This window comes from Balaenoptera borealis, assembly GCF_965194805.1.
Source record: "Balaenoptera borealis genome assembly, chromosome: 10".
In the NCBI taxonomy this organism is placed as follows: domain Eukaryota; kingdom Metazoa; phylum Chordata; class Mammalia; order Artiodactyla; family Balaenopteridae; genus Balaenoptera; species Balaenoptera borealis.
This window is the reverse complement of record NC_138874.1, coordinates 100,627,085-100,646,297: the sequence shown is the minus strand read 5'-3', so window position 1 is coordinate 100,646,297 and position 19,213 is coordinate 100,627,085. Positions and strand designations below refer to the sequence as shown.

At 40.6% G+C, this 19,213-nt stretch overlaps 1 long non-coding RNA gene and 1 pseudogene across 2 annotated transcripts in view; one reads left to right on the top strand and one right to left on the bottom strand.

The window, feature by feature from the left end:
- LOC309636202 overlaps positions 1 to 19,213 on the top strand; it is a 372,123-nt gene that overhangs the window by 159,791 nt on the left and 193,119 nt on the right. The gene's annotated exons all lie outside the window — the stretch shown is intronic.
- Positions 3,114 to 7,630, bottom strand: LOC309636149 (cytoskeleton-associated protein 2 pseudogene; annotated as a pseudogene). The gene has a single exon. The product of its transcript is annotated as a cytoskeleton-associated protein 2 pseudogene (transcript).

Below are 19,213 nucleotides of genomic sequence, written 5' to 3'. Positions count from 1 at the left end.
ACAGAGCAGCATTTTGAAAAGCAGCAACCTAGGGCAAGTTACTTAACCATTCTGAGGCTCAGTTACCTCATCTGTAAAATAGGGATAATGATTCCCCCTAAGTAATAGGCCTGCTGTGAGAATGGAATGAGATACGGCATGTCGAGTGCTTAGAGGGATGCCTGGTGCATATCAGGTACTCAATAAATGAAAGCTATTATTAAGCAAGATAAGGTAGTCCTAATACTACCAGACGATGTTAACGCTGTTATCTGAAACAACAATGAAAACAAAAACTTGTGTTCAGGAAACAAAGGGATCAATGGTTAAATAAGTTTAGAAAGCTGATTGAGCTCTGGGGGACAGAAGGAATTCATCCTAGACGTATGCTCTATTTCTGACTCTTTGGGACCAGAGCTATTTTATTTTTGGTTCTCCAAAGCCATCAAACACTGTGTTTAATAAATGCGTGGAAAGGCTGAAAACAGACTTTTCCTGTCCTGTCATCAGTAGACTCAAGACTGACCCTGGTATCTTATTTCTCCTATTTCCATCCCCTGGCCTGTCTTGAGCATGAGTTATTGTCTCTTCTGGGTTACCTCCACCTGGCTTCAGCTCCACCCCTCCCCTCTTAACTTTCTTCTCCCATACCTTTCTGTTTGAATCACTTTTAACAATCTGGCAGCAAGAAATCTTTACATTAGCTGCAGGCCCTCTGAACATCCAAGAGAGCTTTTGGCCCTGTGACCCCAGCAAATGATTCTTTTGGGGCCAACTGACCTGGAGCAGACAAAAGTTCTTTCTGGGAAGTCACAAGTCTTTGGTGGCAGAAAGAAGTCCGCACATACAGGGTAAAGTTTCCCCATGAAATCTCAAAGGGATCCGTGGAGGTAGAACTGTGTTCAAAACCAGCAACTTTCAAGCATTTTCATTCTACAGTTTCCATCATGTTTTTCCACCTCAAAATGTTAGTTTGTTGTTTTTTTTTTCTTTTAGTTAAATAATCATGCACTTGCTTTAGATTAGGTATATATTAATCTGGACTCTTGATTAAAGGTGACAGAACTCAAATTAAAGTAGCTTGAGCAAAAAAGAGAATTTGTTGGTTTCCGTAGCTGGGAAGGATGGAGGAGAGGCTAACTTGAGGTGTGACTGAATCTGGGGACCTAAACAATAAGTATCTTCAGGGCTTCTCATCTCTCATCTCTGTTTTTCCTTCTGCTTCTCTTTGTTGATTTCATTTTCTCCTCCTGCAGATTTATTTCCTCCCAGTAGATATAACTTGGATGACAGCAGTTCTGGGGGTCACAGCCTGTAATCCAGGGGATGGAAGGCTTCTGTGTCTAAATACTCAATTATAAAATCCCAGAGTCACCTGCCCATTCAGGATCAGAGAATTGAGATAGAATAATCACACTGGGGCTGGGTCATGTGACACCCCTGCACATCTTCCCCATCCCCTTTACAGCCAGGATTTGGGGGAATTGTGAACTGAAGCCCCACCAGAAATACTCGGAGTCAGGGAATGTCCAGGTCTTCAAAGGAAGGAAGAGGCTGTTAGAAATGAAGGAGGGAAGGGATGTCAGGCTGATTTACAGAACACATGTGTGTTACAGAATTCTGCAGGGGGAGGGCAAAGTGTAAGACAAAGACATAATAGAACTTCAAACAAAAATGAAGGAGCAAGTTTAGGTCTTATTAAGGTCACTCAAATTACTCAATATAAGCTAAATACCTTGTCTGTCTAAGGAATTGACTGGTCTTGCTGATGAAATCCACTGTTTAAGTCACCTTGATCTAGAGAGAAACCAAATTCCCCACATTTTCAACACAAGCCTGCATTTTCTCATCACTAACTAGGCCTCGCTGATGAACCCAATTCTCGTCTCTCTCTGTCATTTCTCTTAATAAAAATGTCTGCCACATGATACATGTTTAATGTATATTGGTTATTTCTGTCATTTTGACTTAGGTTATTACAAGAACAGTTTCATTAAATATTTATAATAACTATATATATATATATATGTGTGTATATATATATATATATATATATATACATATAATAATCTTATGTTATAATTGCTCCTAGCCTCACGCGAGGAAACGGAAGCTCAGAGACTTTGTGATCATAAGATCATATCACAAATGATGGCAGGGCTGGTATTATCCAGGTTTGTCAGACTCCAAAGCCAGAGCTCTTAATATCTACATAATGAATTTGATCTTTGGTAGTTGGCACATAAGAGGAGAAAATTGTCTTTCTTGATCTAATTCTAGTTGCAGGTCCAGCACAGTAATTTGTACCACCCCAGCCTTTAGGCACTGTGTCATCATAACTATAAAGCATTCATTATACAAGCACCCTTTATTTAATTTTTAAGACTATTGAGTAGAAGATTCTGTCTTGATATTCCAATTCAGTAACATACAACAAAATCTCCCCACAGACATTTCTTGCTTAAATACAGATGCCACATCCGATTTAATTTGAACAGCAGAAACACGATAGGGCTAGTTTTCAGCAGTTCCATTTGGTCCTTTAGCGGTATCTTTTGTTAATAGTCATCTCCTCCTGTGTTGTGGATAATTTCAGCATTACTGACGCTCCAGGTTATCTCATTTCTGTTGTTTCTGGTTCCCTGTGCTTGTTCGTTTTCTACCACCTGCCAAGATGTTCTTCTTCATTTTATACGTGTCAGCAGCTTGAGAGCCTTGAAAGATGTAATCAAGGTTTTTAAAGAAAAACTAAATACCAAATTCTCTCTGGTTAAGGCAGTGACAGTGATTTTTCTTCCCCTGCTTGCTCGAGTCTTAGGTCCTCACTGACCCGCATCTATATTTGGAAATGGCATTACCACTTGTAAGAGAAAGCAGATTGTCTACTGAAAAATCTTGGATCAGATGCACACATTAAATATATTACAATTTTATTTGTCAGTGATATTTCAATCAAGTTGAAAAAAAATCTTTGGATCAGAGAGATCCATTGGAGCCAGGATTCCCCATCCTGTGTCCCTTCTTTGGATCTTCGTGGTTCTCTTCCCTCCTCCCTGAGTCCTTCTTGTCTTTTTCCCTGGCTCCTCTAGTCTCTGTCATTTCTCAGGTTTTTGTCTGATGTATTAGGATGTTTCAGCTGCAAGTGACAGCTTACATTGTAAGGACATGTGTCTCACATGTCAAGAAATCCCCACATCGGTCAGTTCCAGGTGGGTTAATTTAGCAGCTCAGGTCACTTCCCTCTTTTGTTCTGTTCCCCTTAGCAGGTATCTTGGTTCTTAGGCTTGTCCTCTTGTTGTTGCAATTGACTTTGAGTCCCAGGTGTTACATGATACCATCTGGCTAACAGAAATAGACATGTTTGTGTCTCACTCTCCTGTCATCATTGAGGGACGCTTACCCAGAAGCCCTCAGCTCTCACTTCAATGGGAGGAGCTACATCAGGCCCATGCCCTAACCTGGCAGTTTTAGACTAATAAGGATTTATGTTCTGTGGCAGGGAAGAGGCCCTGAACATCTAACCACGTGGGGTGAGAAGAACAAAACAATCTGGGTTCTATCACTAAAAGAACTGAGATACAGAAGGTAGAGTCTGTCTCACTCTCTTGGGCAGACTTTAGGTGCGGTTAATGATCTTGCCTGTAACTAGCAGAACAATGACTCCTAGTTATTTATCTTTAGCCTGGGTTTCTTCTGAGAATCAGAGTGGAAACTCCAAATATCTGCTTAGCACTTGCATTTAGATATATAGATCTTCCTTTTGGATAACCTACAAACTTCCAGTCATATACAACTTAGATCCCACAAGCTCTTGCCTCGAAAAGATCACATGACTTTTCAATTTGCCTCTTTCATTTTTAGGACTTTATCCAGGCTGGAACCCTAAGCAGAGGTTAGTTAAATGAACATAGGTCATGCCCGTGAATCTTATTCCATGCATGCTACGGGCACTTTTATGGGGGCACTGTTTCTGTATTATGCCTTATATGAGCAGAACACCTCAGTGAAAGATCAGGGAAATACAGGAAGTCCTTACTTTGCATGGTAATGTGGGACTGTAAAAATGATCATGCAAACTGAATCCACACAAAATGGTCTTGATAATCTACGTGATAATTTACTATTGTTCTATGACCTTTAAGAATTTCCATCAAAACATTAAAAGCTCTCTTACTGTTACTTATGAAAGTATAGGGATATGGGAAAAATAGAACTAATATTCACTTAATACAGTGTTATTTAAAACATCAGAAACATCGAGAATAAAAGTGTTTTGCTCCTTGTAAAAAAAAAGTTATAAATAGTAGTTTGAACAGTGCCGGCCTTCTCCTCATCATATAACTCATAATACTGCCTGTGTCAACATCTTTTCTGTGCCTTGTCAAATTGTCTTGCTTCTTTCTAAGTTTGGAGTAGCTTCCAACATTTTATCCGTTGCACTTTAAAGGTTGTGAAACAGCACTAAGAGTTCTTTTCAAGTGAAGGTTTTTTTTTTTTTTTTAATATATAGATGTTTTTATTTATTGTATACATATTAGGTACACAGTTTAAAAGGAATAAAAACCCTACTCTGTAGAACATAAGACAATAAATAGAACAAAGATTGGCACTATTATACAAATGGAATTAATGAACATAAATAAGAGTAAGTATGTGATTTTCAACCACATTCATATTATGCAGTTTTAAAACTACCTAATCTTTTACAATGACTAAATCCTTAATTGAAACTGTAGAGTTGGTAAAGGATGTATGCCATTTAAGTATTAGTTCAGAGACTTACAAAACAATTTTACTGGTGGTATTTATGTGTGGGAGGCAGAGACCTACTTACTGTGTATGACTATCATGTTTTAGGAGACATGAAGTTTTTATATTACAAGGAAGAAATCAATTTTAAGTATTAGTTATTTTAGAAATACTACCTAAACTAGGATGACATTTATGAAACATTATATATTCCTTCTCTAACTCCCTTCTATTAGTCTATAAACTATATCAAACAAAGTGATGGAAGTTAAAATTTTTAACATTTTAGGTAGTCAAGTTAGAAAAGGAACTAAAGAAAGGAATTCAGATTTAAAGTTCTGAATGCCCACTAGGCACATTTTCTTGCTTCTAACAAAGTATCTTCTCTTAGAAATGGAGTATTAACTATCCCTCTTGGGGACCTCGGCTACAATAAAAAAGAAAGAGGCCAAGAGACCACAGATGCAGACTCACTGGCATTGCTGGAGAGCGACAATGAAGAACCAGGGGCAGAGTCCCAGGAACACAAGAGATCGCGGCAGTCTGGGCTACTAGAATTGGGTGACGAAGCAAGCTAACTTTGTCTTGACAAAATTTACCTGTCTTAGAGAAAAAGTCAGTCTACTGAGATCGACAAGGTAGGATTAGCTTTCCGACGCACAGAAGGCAACACCTGCTATAGAGTGGACATTAGTTAAGTGCTGACTGCCGTCAATACTTAGGTACTTGGCAACTCCTGGCCTAAGGGACATGCAAAGCGACAACAAACCAACCAACCAACTCCTTTCAGAGCTTCACTTCTCTTCTGTCTTGTCAGTCTCCGAGTACATGAGGCACAGGGCTGTGCTGGGGCAGCACACAAAAGCGTCAGTTTCACTTCCCACCTCTGTTAACTGTTCCAATGAAGACACACAAGGATAATGATCTTTTAACATATCTGGCTATTTAGAAGTCTTCTCCTGAAGACGTCGAAAACGTCTAACTGGTGTGAGAAACTTTAGCTCTTTAAATGCAGAATTTGTTTAGTCAAACTGCATCTTCTTTTTTCACACTTTGCAAGTATGGAGTAGTAGACACATTATATTTAATTAAGCAACCCACCCTAATTCCTGTATTGGGGGTTTTAACATCACTGGTTGGATCTTTTGTTTTGTCATCTTGCTCTTTTTTCACAACCTTGAAATACTACATTTGTAAGATGCTTATTTTCTATTTCTGGTTTTTCTGATCCCAGATTAACACTTATATCGTCAATGGTGGCTTCTTGGATTTGTTCCTTGGTTGCACAAGACTCCTCAATATTTTCTCCAAATTTAACTTTTTCTTGACTCTTCATCATCAGAATGTCAACAATTGCATGTCGCATCTCTTCAATAGGCTGAGCTCCTGCCAGAATGGCCTTCTCATAGATTGCGATAATATTTTCAATAGGACTCGTAAGTGGTTCAATACGAGCAAGGCATATCCAATGTTTAACAAGTTTTTTGACATCTGGAATATTTTTAATCAGGTCACTCAGTGTAACCAGTACTTCTTCTTTTGGACAGCCCTCATTAATCAGGTTTAGGCATTCAGAAAATGTCTTGTTTACTTTTTCAGTAAACAATCGTTGTTCGTCTTCTTCTGCCATGGTAGTCCAGAAGGGCCCAACTGGTTTTCATTTTGTGCTTCAGGCTCAGGCTGGGTAACCACTGAGCTCAGAGGCCTTTTCATCACTCTTCCTTTGCTAGCTTTCCACTCACTCAGACGAGCCTTTCTCTCCTCCGCAGTTTCTCTGCGCTGAGTCCATCTACTATCAATAGCTGCTTTCACCATGGTATGTCTGCGCTGGTCAATGCTTTTTGACTTTTCTCTCAGTTTAGTATTAGAAGACGAAGCAGGCCTGGCTACCATTTCAGATGTCATGCTTCTTGATAGTGTCTTATTTCTTTCTATGTCCTGAGAAGAACTGGTTTTGATAACAGATGAAACTGTATTTAACTGTAATAATTCTTTCTCTCGAGGTCCTTTCTGAACTGTAACACTGGCAGACGTCCTACTGATGCCTTGTTTCATGGCGTCCTGGTTATTACTGTGGTGACTTCTAATAGAAGGTCGCACAAGTTGACTGCTCTGAGATGTAATGCTCACAAATTTAGTGGCAGTCGTCATATGTGAGGCTCTATCACTTTTCACTGTTACACTGCTGGCGTCTACAGGCTGAGACTTTGTGGCTTTAGAGACAGTAGCTGAAAGTTTCTTCATTGTTGCAGAGCTCATCTTTGACTTGTAGAGGTTTTCTAACGGAATTAATCTTAGACTGAACAATTTGGCCATGATAAGATCCAAGCACAGGTTTCTTGGGCATGTTAGCACCTTGCTTTGATTTTTCTGTAGTCATTTGTTTCTATTTACTGTTTTTAAGGTGAAATGATTGGCTTAACGTCATATGTTGACTTTGGGGGTCATCTTTAATTGGTAACAACGGCAGAGTTTGATGATTATACTCAAAATTAGGTGTATCAATTGTTGTAGTTGAATTGGTTAATTCATTAGAAAGTTTTAAAGGAATACAGTTCTCTTCCATTGTTATATTATTCTTGATCCCAGTAGGTCTACCGACATTCTCTTAAGGCAAAAATGGCTGATAAAGTTTCAGAATTTTTGCCTCTTCTTGGATCTGGCCTTCAGATGTCTTCACTCTTTTGTCTCTACCACTGGATAATATCTGATTTTCCTGTTTGTATGCAAAAAAAGTTTTTCTTTTTAACAGATGCTCCTTGAGTTTTTATCTTCTTTGCTCTCTGAACGTGGACTGGGCTGTCTGTCTCGGGGGCAGCTGCAGGTCCTGGGGCACGGCTGGGGTGCTCTTCGCAGCTCCGGGCAGGGGGACGCGTCTCCAGCTCAACCGCCGCAGACACCCTCAAGCGAAGGTTTTGAAGGTGCCCATTTCTTTGGGATATTATCCTCCCTTTCCTCATTCATGTGGCTAAATCACCTTCACTAAGTTCCTCTGGCTGCCTATCTAGAGGCTCTGCGGTAGCGGCAGTCAGCATTCCACTGTCAGCTATTACTGCGCTATTTACGTTGGATTTGAATTTTGCTCCTGGTGTTTCCACGTGTTATTTCTTTGCTGCGCCTTCCTTTGGGTTGGCCAACTTCCTCTTTTGAGTATCCATTTTTGTCAAACGTCCGATGGGTTTATCACCAAGAGACAAGGAGGCAACATCACTCCAGGGTTTGCTGGCCGTGAGTGAACTGAATTACATGTGCAGTGACCAATCACTGCTAGCCTTTGAAAGATGTGAGTCGATTGGCCACTGACCATGGGACATATCTGTTATTGACTGATGAGCCGGTGGCAGAGTTTCTACTTTATTCAGTTTCTCACAGTTCGCATGCCATGGTAACTGAAAATGGAACTGTGTCGCTAGGGGACTGGTGTTGCTGCACTGTACCGCATGGTACCTAAAATCTGTGTACCACGTTTCAGAACTGCACAGAGTGAAGGCTGACTGTGTGGTAATTCAGGACATATCCATTCACTGGCCACTCGCTGTCAGTGTTTATTTCAGCTTTATACTTCTGAGACACCCCAGGCCAGCCCTTTACTTCCAGGTGGTTGTGAAGTAGGCAAAGCACAGCGTTCCATCAAATGCCCATCCTTGGATGATACACCTGGTCTCCAGCTTGAGCAAGGAGGTATTTTAGCCTTGAGGCTGTGCAGTTGGCGTGGACCGAAAACAGCTGTTAATTAGGGGGGTGATGTGCAGTGTAGCGCTGCTGAGAAGCAAGAATGCCATTAACAAGTTTAATAAGCCAAATGACTGCCCCCATGTCAATCAAAGATGGTAAAGGGAACAAATATGTACTCTACAGGTTTTCCTCTCTCTTCTTTGTTTCCGGTCCGTTGGTAAGTGTGAAAATTCACTCTCCCTTAGTGGTTTAGCCTTCAAAATCTAATCTAATCCTATCTAATAAACCAAGTGCTAGGGGAAGGCCTGGAAGACTAGCACTGCCTTGCTGTGTGACCTTACACGGAAATCTTAACCTTTGTTTACCTGCGCTATATTCCTCCCCCAGCTTTCAAATCCTCTCCTTGCCACAGGTATGTCGCAGGCCCCTTTGATACCCTTCAAGGTGAACTCTACCTTCTTAACCTCTAGTGGTTTGAAGTAGTGAGGAAAATTTGGGGCTTGCTGACTTGGAGCTCATTAAGATAACACTCTTTGCTTTTAATAAAAATAGAGAGTATATTCATCTCCTATTTTTTCTTGTATCTACTTAATTATATGCTTCCTTTTATGTGACAAAGAGAGCTATTAGGTTATGGAAAGAGCACAGATTTTGGAATCAGACATGGCTGAGTTGGAACCTAGCCTTGTACTGAGTGTACTTGAGACATTTTATGTCATCTCACTGAGAATGAATTCAGTATGTGGTGGCTATTATCATTAACTGATGATCATAAGCTGATGTATGGGTCAAATAAGCTGATGTATGGGTCAAATAAGCTGATGTATGTAAAACATTTCACATAGTAACTAGGACATTAAATGTGCTCAAAAATGCTATTTCATAACTTCTCTATTCTCCTTTCTACTTTAGCTTCTAGTAAATTCACAGACAAACCTCAGTTGTTCAGTCGTAATGATTAACCAATCCTAAATATTTGGCATAGCTAGATTTCTTCTTTATATAACTATTTCTCTTTCTTTCTTTTCTTTCTTTCTTTCTTTTTTTTTTTTTTGAGTGGTTTTGTTCTTAACTGTTTTCTTTTGGATGTGCTTTAATATTAGAAACCCCCTCAATTATCTGTGGATGTAGATGGACGTACAAAAAGAATGAATAAATTGTTGGTATAGGTATACCTCAGAGATATTGCGGGTTCAGTTCCAGCCCACTGCAATGAAGAAAATATTGTAACAAAGTTAGTCACATGAATTGTTTGGTTTCTCAGAGCATGTAAAAGTTATGTTTACACTGCACTTGTAGTCTACTAAGTGTGAAATAGCATTATGTCTAAAAAAAAACAATACACATACCTTAATTTAAAAATACTTTATTGCTAAAAAAAATGCTAACCATGGTCTGAGCCTTCAGCAGGTTGTAATCATTTTGCTGGTGGAGGGTCTTGCCTTGATGTTGATGGCAGCTGACCGATCAAGGTGTTGGTTTCTGAAGGTTGGGGTGGCTGCGGCAGTTTCTTAAAACAGATGACAATGAAGTTTGTCACATAAAGTGACTTTCCTTTTCCGTAGCACGCAACGCTATTTGATAGCATTTTACCCACAGTAGAACTTCTTTCAAAATTGGAGTCAATCCTCTCAAACCCTGCCACTGCTTTATCAAATAAGTTTATGTCATATTCTAAATCCTTTGTTATCATTTCAGCAATCTTCACACGTGTAAATTCTGTCTCAAGAAACCACTTTCTTTGCTCACCCATAAGAAGCAACTCCTCTTCTGTAAAATTTTATAAGATTGCAGCAATTCAGTCACATCTTCAGGCTCCACTTTTAATTCTAGTTCTCTTGCTATTTCCACCACATCTGCAGTTTCTTCCTCTGCTGAAGTCTTGAACCCCTCCAAGCCATCCATGAGGATTAGAACCAATTTCTCCAAACTCTTGTTAAGGTTGATATTTTTGACCTTTTCCAATGAATCATGAATGCTCTAAATGGCATTCAGAATGGTGAATCTCTTCCAGAAAGTTTTCAATTGACTTTGCCCAGATCCATCAGAGGAATCACTATTTCTGGCAGCTATAGCCTTCCAAAATGTATTTCTTAAATAATAAGACTTGAAAGTCAAAATTACTCCTTGATCCATGGGCTGCAGAATGGATGTTGTGTTAGCAGGCATGAAAACAACATTAATCTTGTTGTATATTTCATCTCCATCAGAGCTTTTGGTTAACCCAGTTGCATTGTCAATGAGCAGTAGTATTTTGAAAGGAATCTTTTTTTCTGAGCAGTAGGTCTCAACAGTGGGCTTAAAATATTCAGTAAACTATGTTGTAAACAGATGTGCTGTCAGCTAGGCTTTGTTGTTTCATTTATAGAGCAAAGGTAGAGTAGATTTAGCATAATTCTTAAGGGCCCTAGGATTTTCAGAATGGGTTATGAGCATTGGCTTCAACTTAAAAGTCACCAGCTTCATTAGCCCCTAACAAGAGAGTCAGCCTGTTCTTTGAAGCTTTGAAGCCAGGCATTGACTTCTCTCTAGCTGCAGAAGTCCTAGATGACATGTTCTTCCAACATAAGGCTGTTTTGTCTACACTGAAAATCTGTTGTTTAGTGTTACCACCTTCATTAATGATCTCAGCTAGTTCTTTTGGGTAGCATGCTACAGCTTCTTCATCAGTATTTGTTGCTTCATCTTACACTTTCATGTTATGGAGATGGCTTCTTTCATTAAACCTCATGAACCAACCTCTTCTGGCTTCAGACTTTTCTTCTGCAGCTTCCTCACCTCTCTCAGCCTTCATAGAATTGAAGAGAGTTAGGGCCTTGCTCTGGATTAGGCTTTGGCCCAAGGGAATGTCGCGGCTGGTTTGATCTTCTATTCAGACCACTAAAACTTTCTCCATATCAGCAATAAGGCTGTTTTGCTTTCTTATCGTCCGTGTATTCACTGGAATAGCACTTTTAATTTCCTTCAAGAATTTTCTTTTGCATTAACAACTTGGCTAACTGTTTGGTGCAAGAGGCCTAGCTTTCAGCCTGTCTTGGCTTTTAAGAGGCCTTCCTCACTAAGCTTAATCACTTCTAGCTTTTGGTTTACAGTGAGAGACTCTTCCTTTCACTTGAACACTTAGAGGCCATGTAGGGTTATTAATTGGTTTTATTTCAATATTGTTGTGTCTCAGGGAATAGGGAGGCCCAAGAGGAGGGAGAGAGATGGGGGAATGGCTGGCCTATGGAGCAGTCAGCACACACACAACATTTATTTATTAAGTTCTTATATGATCACAGTTTGTGGCATGCCAAAACAATTACAATAGTAGTATCAAAGATCACTAACCAGAGATTGCCGTACAAATATAATAATAATGAAGAAGTTTGAAATATTGTGAAAATTACCAAATGCGCCATGGAGACATGAAGGGAGCAAATGCTGTTAGAAAAATGGCACTGATAGACTTGCTTGATGCAGGGTTGCCACAAAGCTTCAATTTGTAAAAAAAACTCAATATCTGCGAAGCACAATAAAGCAAAGGGGAATAAAACGAGGTCTGCCTGCATTGCATTTCAGCCCCAGTGATGTACAAGTCATTTTTCTCTCCTTTTCTCTGGTCTGGGAACCTGTTGTGATGTATAGTAACATTCTTCAGCTGGTGGAGAGCTATACCTCTGAAATAATTCAGTTTGACCTACAGATATTTTGTTGCTGTTCTATAGTTGGCACAGTATCAAAGTTTGTGACCATGATGTTTTATTTGCCAGCCCCTTGTAGACAGCCTAGAACAAGAGCTGGTGCAGTTTGAAATGGCAGAAATAATGCTTTGTATTCAGCAAAACCCATTACATTTACTCTTCCTGGCTCACAAGAAAACTACCTTTTGTCTGCAGTTAGGTTGAGGTCATGACTGGGTTCGGGCAAATAGAATGTGGGTAGAAGTGATAGTCTGGCCAAAAAACTTTTCGGGTAATTGATAACATTACGTTCTGATCCCCTGGTGACTTCTAAGGCTGTATTTTTTAAATGGAGAATGATGATATGGAAGGATGCTGGTTATCACTCAGAGGAAAACCACCTCAGGGAACTACCTGGACCTGCATCAGAAAATGATATGCACATGAAATCAATCTTTGTTGGGTTAAGCTTCTGAGCTATCAGGGCTTATTTGTTACCAAAGCATAGCCTATTCTATGCTGACTAAAACAGTTCCCTATCTAGTTCATGGGACTTTTCTGGAGATAAAATGATACTGCACTCCAGTTAGTACTTATAAAGTGTATAGGAAAGCAATATGTGAATGTATCATGTTGCTATTTGTGGAAAGTGCCCAGGTTTGGAAGGTAAGAGACCAAAACCAAACTCTTATAAGCATGTCAAGCCCTCACATCTCTCTTATATTTAGCCCTGTCATCTGCAAAGTAACAGTCCTAATCCTTGCCATGACTACTTCTCCGGGTTGTTACAAGATGTAAATGAAATCATGGATGTGTAAGAACTTCGTAAACTGTAAAATCCTATCAAATAAGAGGCACTGGAATGATTTCTCTGGAGCTTCAAACCTCTCTCAGGATTACCCTTTTCACATAGAAGAGGGATGCCTCACTACCCTAAAGTGTTACTGATTACTAGAATGTCAGCACAGATTCTCGTTCAGCAAAGCGTGAGCCCAAACCTTCTGAATGTAATCTGAAACATTTGGCAGGCTTTTTCTGCCTGGAACATCTGCTTGAAGCTGAAAATAAAGGCGGCTGTAATTCTAAACACAGAATGTCTGGAGGGGAGAAAAAAGAACCTTGAACAAAGATTTAATCTCTCCTGAAGACAAGAGTAGAGGAGGGGAGGAGGGTATGTGATTGGGGTCTGGTGTAGGAGAGGGAGAGAGGTCAGACTTCACTTGGGGGGCAGCTCATGGACCCCAGGAAGGCCGGGGTCATGGCTACATACTCAGTTGCCTACAGCATATGTTTGCAGGAACGGAAGTCCCCAGGATTCCATTCCACTCCATAGCTGGCCTCTGAAATTCCCTGGGTGAAGCATCTTTTTAGCCAGCCCCTTTGCTTCCTATCTAGATCCAACCAACGGAACAGTCTTGTTGGGGGGGTACTGTGCCAAAAGTTAAGGAGACGTTGGGGGAATGAGGAAACAGATGCAGTTTTGATGTCATGTGGAGAACACAGTGTGTGATTCAGAGATGAAACTTTGAGGCCAAAGTCAACCAACAGGCCCTTCAACCCAACTTTTCCGTGTAAGGGCTTCATCGCAAGGGCAGCTGCATCCTTGAGTCTCAGTGTTCACCTTCGTAACTCTTGCCACATGCCAGGCACCCTACTAAGTGCTTCACAAATCTTAGCTCATTTATTAGTCATAAAAAGGCCCTAGGAAATAGGTACCAAGGCCCAGAGAAGTTGAGTTCTAGGTCACAGAAATAAAAAGTGGCACAACCAGGATTCAAACCCAGGCAGCAGGCTCTGCAGCCCATGCTCTAAACACTACACTCTGCTGCCTCATCCAGAAGAGGAGTGGAATATGCTTGTTGACCTCAGAGCTCCAATGGCTTTCCATATCCTGGAATTTTTCTGACTTAAATTCATCAGATAAGAGTCAATTAAAAAAAGAAATCAAACAAGAAAGCCACGTCTTGACCAGTCCGTGTTGTGCAGATATGTGCATGGAGCTAACAGAAATCAATTGCAAATCCTCTTTGTCAGTTCCTTGCTACTGGAAACAGCCTTACTCTTTGAGGTTCCGAAGCGAGTCAAACGCATACACCGGAGACCCCTTAGGGCCCAGAGCGTGGAAAGCCAGACCCGAGTGAGCTCATTACCTATCACTTGGTTGTTGGCTGAAATAAATAAATAAAAAGAAAACCCTCTGGAGTTATGCTTGCAGTCGGGACGCTAACATTCATTAACATATGTTCATAAAAATGCGCGTCTGCGGCACATATTCATTGCTCATCACAAGGCTTATACGCACCTCATTAATTACCAGTTGCCGGGACTTCCCTGGTGGCTCAGTGGTTAAGAATCCTCCTGCCAATGCAGGGGACACGGGTTTGAGCCCTGGTCCGGGAAGATCCCACATGCCGCGGAGCAACTAAGCCCGTGCGCCACAACTACTGAGCCCACGTGCCACAACTACTGAAGCCCATGCACCTAGAGCCTGTGCTCCACAACAAAAGAAGCCACTGCAATGAGAAGCCCACGCACCGCAACGAAGAGTAGCCCCCGCTCACCACAACTAGAGAAAGCCTGTGAGCAGCAACGGAGACCCAACGCAGCCAAAAATAAATAAATCAATTTCTTTAAAAAAAAATTACCAGTTGCCTTTAGGCGTTTACTTGAAGACAGTCAAGTACTATGTAATCAAGTAGTGCTAACAAATTACTTTTGTGAGGAATCTGGAAAAAGGGAAGTGTGAGATTAGCAATTAGCATTTGTCACTGACTTTACTTGATAGCTGGTTGCTTACCTTGTAATGATTCGAGCATCACACAGCTGGGTTTTCAGTGAGTCTTCTCTCTGGACTCCGTGTCTCCATCTCCCAAATGAGTATTTTTCTTCCGTCTTCCCTTCCTACTACTAAGTCAGCGTTGTAAGTGTGGCCCAGACCACCTGCATCTGGTTTGCTGGGGGGTGGGGGGATTTTATTAAAAGTGGAGAGCCCCTGGCTCCAGCACAGGCCACTGAATCAGAAACTCTTTACAAGTGAGGCCTGGGTGGGCTGACTGCGTGAACTAGTCTATACCCTTTAGCTCAGAGTTGCTTTCATTTTCAGAAGTGTTCTGATTTTGATAATAAACTCCATGGGCACTCCAGGCCTGAAGCTCTGCATTGTCACATGTGCCCCAGGTGATTCTTATGCCTATTAAAGTTTGAGAACCACCATCCTAAGTGTGGTAGAGGGCTTGGACAGGATAAAACCGTCAGTAGTAGTGAGTTTGATGGAAAAAACACTCTCAGATGTCATTTATAAAAATCATATTCTCACGAATATCACTTGTCTAGGATAGAAGAAGGATTCTATAGGGAGAAAACCATGCAAAATACACTATCTTACATATTAATTATGAGACTATTTCTCTGATTGGCCTCAAACAAGTCAGGAAATCTGGCAAACCCACGTCAAGGAACACAGTAGAGTTCGTCCCTGCCTAGAAATTCTATGAAGGCAGGTTCAGGTGTGGCCTGAACACAAACCCACGAGCTTCTTCAGAACTGGCCCTCAAAGAGTGGCCACCATGAAACAGCATCCTAGCATTGTCCACAGGGCTGAGAAACTTTGTGGGCAGAAGTCACAGACGGGCAGTCCCTGGCCGCTAGCCACCCACAGCTGTGTTCTGCGCACAGTGATTTACACGTTTTGTGTCATTTTCAGACGTTTAAAAATGGGAGATTTTATGTCCAAAAATTATTTCTAATTTCTCTGGAAATACCAGAGGGATTGGCAAATGTGGATTTTGTTCCCACGTGGCAGGAGTTGACTAGCTCAATAGTGACCACACTCTTTGCATGGAGCTTAGATTTTTACTTCACTATGGCCCCCAGCCAGCCTGCTTCCTTCATTTCCATCTCCTGCCAAGCCCCATGCCTGGGATGTTGCTGCTTCCACTCTGTGACCTGGGAGTTCTCAACCTTGGCTGCATATTAGAATTAACTTGGGAGCTTTAATTTAAAAAAAGTAGGAGGAGATACTAGAGGAGGAGAAGGAGGGAAGAAGAAAAAGAAGATGGAGAGGAAGAAGAAAGCAAGAAGCAAAGCGAAAGGAAAAGACTGGACTTATGACAGATGACTACTGCAGAACCTCATTGGTTGGGCCTAGGAATCTGTATTTTAAGCTCTCCAGGTGATTCTATATGCCGAGAGGATTGAGAACCACAGGTTCACCCTGAGAACCTTTCCAGAAGCTGCCTCAGGGAGGATCCCAGCAGGTTCTTGTGTGCCTGAGGGCTCATCTGTAACTACTGTGTTTAAGAATCACCTGGCGAATTTGACCTTAAGATGCTACCCCCAGAGATTCTGTTTAAGTGGGTGGTATGGGGCCAGGGTTTGTATTTTTCACAGGTAGTCCAGAGCCCACACTCCGAGCGGGGTACTTGCCCAGAGCTCTCCTTCCCTTCCTTCTAACAAGGTTTTTTTCTGTGATTTTAAAAGAATCCCACCTTGTTCTTTTCACCTGACTTCAGTGAAGAGCTGGTCTCTGAGGCATCTGAGGCATGATGTTTGAAATTTAAGTGCAAGGAACACTTCTTGGCCAGAGCTAATTCTCCCCTTCTAGGCCTTTTTGGCACCATTTGAACTTTCAGAAATGCTGTCTCTACTGTGATAAAATGGTGCAAATGGAAACTCATCAGAGGAAAGGGCACTCACGTTTTCCCTGACTCTGATTCAGTTTGTTCCACTTCGCCATTCTTGATGTGGCTGAAAGTCCTGATAAGAGTTTTCTATTTGATAGTTCCTTTCGAGGTCTAAGAAAGAAAGAGAAATGGGAAAACATAGGAGAAATTCTTGTGACATTGGGTTAGGTAAAGATATCCTAGATAAACCACCAAAAGGGTAATCTATAAAAGAAAAAAATGATAATTTGAACTTTATCACAGTTAGGAACTTCTGCTCTTTGAAAGTTACTGTTGATATGGAGAAACTATTTGCAAGTCCCATATTTGGTAAAGAACTATTTCCAGCATGTATAAAGAATTCTAGAATTCTCAAATATTAAGAAGATGAAAACAAGCCACTTTTAAAAATAGGCAAAAGATTTGACTAGACACTTCACCTTATAAGATAATAAGATGAAAAATGGGCATGTAAAAGGAAGAATCTCACTATCTTTACTCATTAGGGAAATGCAAATTAAAACTACATTGTGAGGCCACTACATATGTATTAGATTGTCCAAAATTAAAACGAATGACCACATCAAATGTTGGTGAAGATGCGGAGGAACCGGAGCTCTCCTACACAGCCGCTGGGAATTAAAATGGTATAAGCACTTTGGCAAACAGCTTGGCAAGGTTTTAAATGATTAATCCAGTGCAACAGGATCCAAACATTCTACCTCTAGGTATTTACCCAAGGGTAATGAAAGTATATGTCTATGTAAAGACTTATACCTAAATGTTCATAGCAGCTTTGTTTGTAATATCCTCAAATTAGAAACAATCCAAATGTTCATCAACAGGTTAACACACACACAAATTGTGGTATATACCAGTGGAGTACTACTCAGTAATAAAAATAAACTGTGGATACATGCAGCAAGATAGGTGAATTTAAAAATAATTACGCCAAAAAAAAAAACCCACCACAGTATATACTGTATTGGTTCCATTTATATAAAATTCTGGAAAATGCAATCTATGACAGAAAGCAGATCAGTGGTGGTTGCCAGGGAAAAGGGTGAGAAGAAATGGGAGGAAGGGATTATGAAGGGAGAAGAGAGAACTTTTGAGGGTGATATGTTTATTGTTTTAATTGGCTTCCTGTGTATGTACATACATCAAACTTTATCGACTTTTATACTTTAAATATGTGCAGTTTATTGGTTGCGGTTTTACTTACACAAAACTGTTTAAAAAGAGAAGAAAAACTGAACAATGACAAAAAATTAGTTCTGTGATTTAAAAATTTTTTTAAAATTTTTATTTGATGAATATTTTTCTGTTATAAGTGATAGAAAGTTGAACACAAACTGGCTTAGGTGAACCTGAGTCCTCTAGAAGATGTTTGCCTCATTAGAAGGAATAAAAGTGAAATTATGGAAGCTAAAGCTTAGAGAATTTTCTATTCAACTCTTCTTCCCCATCTGGCATGTTCAGCAATAAATGAACTTAACTCACTTTCCCATTTCCTTTCTAAAAAGTGTTTTCTTCTCAAAGCTCAGAGACAGAACAAGAGCATAGCTTCTTGGCTGGGCATAAGATGCTATTTCCTCCAGCAAGTGGGCAGGACTGTGAAACAAGGAAGAATGTGTTTTCTCCCTTTTATTAAGGTCTTTGGCTAAGCTTTTTATTTTCTCTTCCTTTTGCAGAGGGAAAGGTGTAGGTCAGTTACTTAGAAGGCAGGTCACACTGAAGAGCTGGAAATTATAAGGAAGCTTAAGGCTCCATGAGGACAAAAATTCATCTGTGGCTCTGGATACCAGATTGTGGTGAAAAGACACAATGCCCTTTTCCACCTATCAATGTCCCATTTGAAAAAAACTTTCATTTCAGTCATTAAATATAAAGGACAGGGCAATGGTAGTGTCTAGACAGTCCATGATGTGGGTAAGCAATGGGGTGCTGACTGCTAAAGAGAAGATGAGTTTTCAACTCACCTGGTCCATGAGAAATGGATGTTAAAAGATCCACCGCATAGATAAACAAGGTAAACTTTCTGGAGAACTCGTAATATTTTTCTAATAAAACTTAAACTTCTAGGCATTCATTCCTCCCACCAGGAATAGTTAACATAACTTTTATCATTATCTCCACTGTGTCCCAGAAGGGATACTGACTGCTCCATCCATCATCCCTCTAGAGAAGTTAATCCACCACAGCTTCTGGAAAGGTTAACCATCCATATCACATGACCTTGCACCCTGGCCACAGTGATTGGATCAAGTGTACACCTGACTTAAAGCCAGCCAGTGGCATCAACCAATCAGATCCTCTATGGGGAATCTGATTTAAGACGCAAGGACCCATCTGACTATAGTCAGATGGTGGTGGGTACTAATGTTGAAAGGTTACAATAATAACCCTTGAGGTGTTGAGGAGGCTGAATGGGGGAGGTCGTGAGGTTCCTGGGGGCATTGAGTTTAGTGTCTATTTTTCACTTTT